We start from the raw sequence: 8,139 nt of genomic DNA, 5'->3' as shown, positions 1-8,139 counted from the left end.
CACACACACACACACACACACACACACACACACACACACACACACACACACACACACACACACACACACGCAGAGGCATCTTAAAGTAACGTATCTTCGGTTTGTTGTTTTTATAAGTAGGTTTCTCAACATGGCTCTCAAACATTGATGTCTCCGATGTCTGACTGCCAAAAGGTGCATCGAAATAGCAATGTTCCTCTTCCTTTATAGGAATTCCATTTTCTACCTGATATATTTCAGTCGTGCTGTGAATTTGTGACGGAAAATTAGAGGGATGAAAGAAGATAGGTTATTGGACTTTCTGTCTGTCTGTCTGTCTGTCTGTCTGTCTGTCTGTCTCTCTCTCTCTCTCTCTCTCTCTCTCTCTCTCTCTCTCTCTCTCTCTCTCTCTCTCTCTCTCTCTCTCTCTCTCTCTCTCTCAACCAAGTCAGTCATACAACATGTATTCGCGAGAGAGAGAGAGAGAGAGAGAGAGAGAGAGAGAGAGAGAGAGAGAGAGAGAGAAAAAAAAGTGGGGGGAGGGAGAAGGGGTGAATAAGAGTGAGTGATGAACTGTACTTAGAATGCTCATACATCTTTTCGCTCCACCCCCTACCCTTGTGTGTGTGTGTGTGTGTGTGTGTGTGTGTGTGTGTGTGTGTGTGTGTGTGTGCGTGTGTCTGTGAGCGGCAGGTGATGGGAAGACAGCACCTGTTATCGTGGGAAAGAAGTCATCCCTATTTCACCAGATTGAGTCCGTTGCTGTGGGGCACTGTGGGGGGTGACTCCGTTTTTTGTTCAGGTATTTTGGTGAGAGACTGTGCAGGACGTGTTGGCTGAAGGGCAGACGGCCAGGGACACGGACAGACGGACAGGTTGATATATTGACAGGTAGATAAGGTAGATGTACTGACATTTTTTTTAGTCAAATCGGTCTTTAAAACTGGCTTAAAAGAAAAGTCTTTTCTTCTTGTTCAAAGTCGCAGCAAAAACAGCAGAAAATTGGTGGTGCAACTTCACTTAGTGCGACTTTTCAAATAGTTTGCGACTTTCGACTTTGTGACTTCGAAATTCATGGTGTGACAAAGTCGCAATGTCGCAACTCGGTGCGCAACGCCAGCTCTGCAAATAATTGTCTGAAAAGTAGATTCAAAGGAAAATACAGAAGTGTCACTGGAAAGACAGATAGATAAAGGTAATAAATAGTGGGTTGAAAGGTAGATAAACATACAAACTGACAAACTCACTGATAGGTAAAATAAATAAGTAATTCTGACACAGACAGATACATAGACAGACATTGTATTAGAAAACTGACTCACATTGCAAAGAGACCTCACAAAAGACAACCAAATTGAAGAATACACAAAAAACAGACAAAGTAATAGACAGAGAAGCAAACCAGTAGGCAGACAGGCAAACAGACAGACAAAAGACAGAAATATAATTAAATAATAAAAGAAGTATGAAGACAGATACATATATAGAGATAAAAGAAAAAAAATTAAAGACAAACAGAAACAGACAAGCAAGAAGATATGTAGATAGATAAAGACACATATGGCAGAGAGAGAGAGAGATGAATAAATAAAGGAACAAGTAAGAAAATAAGACACAGAAACACGCACAAGAATGAGACAGAGAGATAAACACGCGATTTATGAATACCTGATGAATTTATGTAGTCTCTAGTCTCTCTCTCTCTCTCTCTCTCTCTCTCTCTCTCTCTCTCTCTCTCTCTCTCTCTCTCTCTCTCTCTCTCTCTCTCTCTCTCTCTCTCTCTCTCTCTCTCTCTCTCTCTCTCTCTCTCTCTCTCTCAATCAGTGACATAGTAAACACGGTAATACCCACACCTTTACTCTTACCTTTACGTGAGAAAGGACATCTGCAAGACGACGCCCTATCTGAAGGAGAGAGAGAGAGAGAGAGAGAGAGAGAGAGAGAGAGAGAGAGAGAGAGAGATCCCATAACCTGTCTTCTTACTTGTACTACTTTATTATTACTACTACTACTACTACTACTAATACTAATACTAATACTACTGCTGCTGCTACTACTACTACTACTACTACTACTACTACTACTACTACTACTACTACTACTACTACTACTATTATTACTACTACTACTACTACCATTACTATTGTTGTTGTCGTTGCTGCTGCTGCTACTGCTACCAACACTATTATTTTTATTATTATTGTTATTATTATTATTATTATGATTATTGTTATAATAATGATAATAATAATAATAATAATTATTATTATTATTATTATTATTATTATTATTATTATTATTACTACTACTACTACTACTACTACTACTACTACTACTACTACTACTACTACTACTACTACTACTACTACTACTACTTCTACTACTACTACAACTACTATTACCATTACTTATCTTGCTGTTACTATTAGTACGCCTACTGCTTCTGCAGTAATAGTAGTAATAATATTGATAATAATAATAATAATAATAATAATAATAATAATAATAATGATAATGATAATAATAATAATAATAATAAAAGTAATATTGATAATGATAATAGTAACAATAATGATAATAATAATAATAATAATAATAATAATAATAATAATAATAATAATGATAAGTGATAATAATAATAATAATGATAATAATAGTAATAATAATAATAATTATAATAATAATAATAATAAAAAGAAGAAGGGCGATAGGTAATGAGAGAGAGAGAGAGAGAGAGAGAGAGAGAGAGAGAGAGAGAGAGAGGGCTATATAAGGGTCTGTAGGATAAGGCAGGAAACTATTAACTTTATGTATGGCAGATACTTGAGCGCTGATAAAACAGACACGTGTAATCCGTGTATAGTTCTTGGGATTGTATTTGTCGTAGTACATGTATACATACATAGTACATACGCACATACATACATACATATATACATACATACCAATATACATGTTGACAAGCATACCTACATTTCCGGCACATACAAAACCTACTTAACATTATACACACATACATACATTTATACATTGGTTTTAGAACTGACAGTGATCGTACGAAGGGTTGATTAAATTAGGATAGAAATAATGACAGAAAGAACGAAGGAAAGAAAATAAATTGAATTGCCTTTAGAAAAAAAAATAGAAGAAAACAAATATCATGAGAGAGAGAGAGAGAGAGAGAGAGAGAGAGAGAGAGAGAGAGAGAGAGAGAGTAATATTACGTATATCGTAGACCAAGAAAGGGAAACACACACAGATAACGAAGATGAAGGAGGAGGAGGACGAGGAGGTGAGGAGGAGGAGGAGGAGGAGGAGGAGGAAAAGGAGTAAGGGGGAGTCTGAGTATGAGGCAGGGAGAGAGAGGCTGGGAGAGAGGGAGACGGGAGGAGGGAGACGGTTATCACAAATAAATACACCACACCCTCCTCTGGTTTCTCTCACCCTTGCTGTCTCTCCCACAATGCTGCGGCTGTGCATCCTCGCTGTCTCTCTCCCTGGCTGTGGGTGAGTGGTTGTAACTGAAGACCTGGGGCTGTTTATGACTAAGACCATTGGCGATGATAAAGTTTACTTGTGACTTAGATCATGAAGTAACGTCTTGGCTTGCATCTGGATGACTAGGAATTAAGAAAGCAGGCGAGTCACTAATAAGATCACTAGTTAAGATAGATTTTCTCCTTTGACTTGTGTTGCTGGGTGTTGTTTTGACTAAGGGTTCCACTCCTGTTACTCTTTTTAGACAGGATGAAATCAAAAGCTTTCTGTCTTATCATCTCTCCTCTTTCTCATCGCCGCAGTGTTATATGTCTTACTATCTTCTACCGCTGTTTTCATGCCAACTTTATTTTTATGTTATGGTCTATAACGCCTGTAGATATACTTGAAGAGTATGTATAGGAAACGCTCTTCAGCTTCCACCCATTAGTGGTACAGGCAATTTTATTTATATTGGTACCCATATTAGGCCCATATCACGACTCAAACACATCTTTGGTGTAACCACCTAGAACCTTGGTATCATGGTGACATGTTGGTAACTTTAAACCACTCGACAAATGACAAAGTTTCAAGGTGGTACGTGGTGTGATTCGAACCTACACATGGACGTCTGCCCGATCCCACGGTCACCACCTTATCTACTACTCCACCGCCTTCCCTGACTGCTAATCTGATCTTGCTGATTGCATGCCTTTCTTCTTTATCTCATCCATATTCTATTCACATTTCTAATGCCAGAGTTAAACGTTATTTCCAATCCTTCATCCCTTTCTCTCGTTAATTCTAGAACTCCCTGGCTGCTTCTGTATTTCCACCTTCTTGTCACCTGAACTCTATCAAGAGGGAGATTTCAGGACACTTTTTCTGTAATTTTTGACGACTGCTTTCGACTCTGTTTGGGAACCAGCACCTCAATTGGCCTTTCCTAATTTTTTTTATCATAATTTTGTTACCTCAACGAGTTAGAAAACTATTCTTTGATTTTCACTTCCCTCTGTTATTTCTTTTTTAAGAGAGAGAGAGAGAAAGAGAAAGAAAAGAATGAAGAAAATGACCAAGTCCGTGTTCATGTCTTTATAGTATCAACTGACAAAATTCCGCCACCAACCCCCGCCACCAACACTCACCACACTCGCAAAACACCCGCGCCGCTGTCAGGCGTAGAAGTAGACTGTGGGAGGCTTAATTACCTTCGCCGCCCCTTGTTATTCTCTCTCTCTCTCTCTCTCTCTCTCTCTCTCTCTCTCTCTCTCTCTCTCTCTCTCTCTCTCTCACACACACACACACACACACACACACACACACGGTAGCTCAGTGGTTAGAGCGCTGGCTTCACAAGCCAGATGACCGGGGTTCGATTCCTCGGCCGGGTGGAGATATTTGGGTGTGTCTCCTTTCACGTGTAGCCCCTGTTCACCTAGCAGTGAGTAGGTACGGGATGTAAATCGAGAAGTTGTGACCTTGTTGTCCCGGTGTGTGGTGTGTGCCTGGTCTCAGGCCTATCCGAAGATCGGAAATAATGAGCTCTGAGCTCGTTCCGTAGGGTAACGTCTGGCTGTCTCGTCAGAGACTGCAGCAGATCAAACAGTGAAACACACACACACACACACACACACACACACACACACACACACACACACACCATGTAGTGTAGTGATTAGCACGTTAAACTCACAATCGAGAGGGCCGGGTTCGAGCCGGGTGGAGTGTGTTGTGGTCTTAGTCCTACCCGAAGATCGCTCTATGAGCTCTGAGCTCGCTCCGTAATGGGGAAGACTGGCTGGGTGGGTGACCAGCAGACGACCGAGGTGAACACATACACACACACACTCACCCTTCTGCTCTCTTTTCCTCACTTAGCGGTGCCTTACGTCCCTCTGTTGGGCGCTAAGGAGCTTCCCAGCCTGCCTAGGATCGTCGGGGGAGAAGATGCCATGGCCGGAGAGTTCCCGTACCAGGTGTCCATTCAGAAGCAGGGTCTGTTCGGTCGCTCCCACATCTGCGGTGCCTCTGTCTTGAATGAGCACCACGTCTTGACGGCTGCCCACTGCCTGAAGGGGTGAGACACACACACACACACACACACACACACACACAGAGAGAGAGAGAGAGAGAGAGAGAGAGAGAGAGGGGGGGATGCATTAGTGATGAAAGTAAGGAAATGAAGGACTGAAGCAAGATGAGTTTATATAGAAATTAGTCTATTGCTGCTACTACTACTACTACTACTACTACTACTACTACTACTAGTACTACTACTACTACTACTACTACTACTACTACTACTACTACTACTACTACTACTACTACTACTACTACTACTACTACTACTACTACTACCACTTTCAATTACAATCAGTACTACTTCCAAGCCTATATTTTGAAACGCTTTGTTCTCTCTCTCTCTCTCTCTCTCTCTCTCTCTCTCTCTCTCTCTCTCTCTCTCTCTCTCTCTCTCTCTCTCTCTCTCTCTCTCTCTCTCTCTCTCTCTCTCTCTCTCTCTCTCTCTCTTCAACGGTCATGTAAATGATAATAGCCAAGTTATCAAGAGTATTTGTCCTGATAACAATAGAGAAATCTTGTTAATCTGCCGCTAGAACTTAACCCCTTTAGTACTGGGACACATTTTCACCTTGAGATTTGTTTACGATTAGGCCATTTTATTCACATTAGGAAGGGTCTATGGAGGACAGAAGATTAATGGCCACAGTCTTCACTATTTTAATACCAACATAAGTTTCTGAAGCTGTATATAAAATCACTGAATAGTAAGCAGAATGATATGAAGAGGCGTCATGGTAGTGAAGGGGTTAAAAAAAAAAAAAACACACACACACACCAAAAAGTGTAATGTCAACCAAACACTTCTGCGTTTAGTGGAGGAGCGGCGCAGATGTGTTGTAAATATAGACCGCACTACCAAACCACCACCACCACCACCACCATCACCACATCTCCCTAAACAGAGCAAACGCCAACTCTCTTTACGTGGTTCTCGGCGAGTATGACCTTAGCAAGACCTCTGGAGACGAGCAGGTCATCATTGCCGGTGAGCTGGTGATTCACGAGCACTACGACGGCACCACCTTTACCAACGACGTGGGAATCATCCGCCTGGTGCCCTCCATCACCTTCAACGACATGGTGAAGGCTGTGGAGCTTCCTACACAGATGGGGCTGGTCGCGGTGGGGACAGAGTGCATCACAACAGGCTGGGGCGCAACTGTGGAGGGCGGCTCCTCGTCTAACATTCTGCAGAAGGTGAGTCTGGGAGAGAAGGTTGTCTGGTGTTGTGGAAGAGTGGTGTAGTGTTATGGAGGAGTGATGTTTGACTGTGGGAAAGTGGTGCCGGATAGTAGGGGATGATGTGTAAAGTCGGGAGTGGTGTGAGGTGAGTAGTGGGTGGTGTGGGGTAGTGGAGAGTGGTGTGGGGTAGTGGAGGAGCGGTGTGGGGTGGTGTATGGTGGTATGGAATAGTGTAGGGTGGTGTGAGGTAGTGCGACAGTGGTTTAGGTAGCAAGAAATGTGTTTGTAGTGTGACGTGGATTAGTGGAGAGTAGTGCGGTGTAGTGAGGAATGGTGTAGCGTAGTGTTAAAGTGGTGAATAGTGGAGAATAGTGGTGTGGATAGTGGGGGTGGTGTAGGTTAATGAAAGAGTGGTGTGTTGAGGAGCGGGTAGTGGTGGATCTGGTATAGTGGGATGCTGTGGGAGACTGTCTTGTTTAACGCCTCAGTCATTCATGTGGATTGCTTTTAAAGATTGCTGGCGTCGTTTATAGTTGGGCTATAATATTTTTTTACCGTAAATTATCACTCGAATCAGGTATACAGAGACCCTTCACCCCGCCACCCCTTCACCCCCTTCACCCTGGCACACGGCGAGGCGGGGCGGGGCGAGGCGGGGCGAAGGGGCGGAGTGTGATATCCGGGTTCACACTACATGCTTTCCCAGGGTTACAGTGGAGCCTTGTGACGCTTAAGGGCACATCAAGTGAATCTTTTCCCATCTTGATCTCCTCCCTTCTCTAATCTGCAAGGAACAATGACCTCTGCGAGTTTGTAAATAAGTACTATCTTTTTTTCTCTCTCGCCAATGTTCCTCTGGCTTGTTTGATAATGTAAAGTTGTTATTTTCGTTGTAAGTGGATTTAATGATGTTAGCGTCACTCACAGCTCACTCATCGACTCATCTCCTCGTCACACAGTTACTCATTAAATCGTCATCACCACCACATACTCATGACTCATTATATTATCTTCCTAACGCCTTCTAACTCATTAACCTATCATAGTATAGCTTCACAACACCACCATGCACTTATTACTCATTAGCACAGTACCCTAACAGGACCGTGCATTCACTGACTCATCATCTTGCCCTCATAACCTGGTAGACTCATTCATTTCTCATCTGAGCATTCATAGTAGCCAGAACTCACGTAGGTAGATGGTAAGTAAACAAACCACTTATTGTGATATTAAAAGAGTCAGATCGTGGTGGTGGTGATATACACGATAAATATGTAAATTTCTCCTGTTTCATCCTGTGTTTCGTACAGACCTGATGGCTTCTTGCACACTCCCTTATGTTCTTGTATTATTACTATCAACAACACAGCCCCACTCAGGTCAGTGTTCAAAACGCCTTGTTCTCTCACC

At 42.4% G+C, this 8,139-nt stretch overlaps 1 pseudogene across 1 annotated transcript in view; it reads left to right on the top strand.

Annotated features, from left to right (window-relative positions):
• Positions 1-3,442: 3,442 nt before the first annotated feature.
• The window catches only part of LOC123507917, a 5,524-nt pseudogene continuing 827 nt past the window's right edge, over positions 3,443-8,139 (top strand). The window contains exons 1-3 of the transcript XR_006675825.1: positions 3,443-3,486; positions 5,341-5,539; positions 6,447-6,741. The product of XR_006675825.1 is annotated as a trypsin-1-like (transcript). The remainder of the gene's footprint in view (positions 3,487-5,340; positions 5,540-6,446; positions 6,742-8,139) is intronic.

Source organism: Portunus trituberculatus, chromosome 23, assembly GCF_017591435.1.
Source record: "Portunus trituberculatus isolate SZX2019 chromosome 23, ASM1759143v1, whole genome shotgun sequence".
Taxonomy (NCBI): Eukaryota; Metazoa; Arthropoda; class Malacostraca; order Decapoda; family Portunidae; genus Portunus; species Portunus trituberculatus.
Note: the sequence above shows the minus strand (reverse complement) of the source record. Positions and strands in the feature narration are given on the sequence as shown.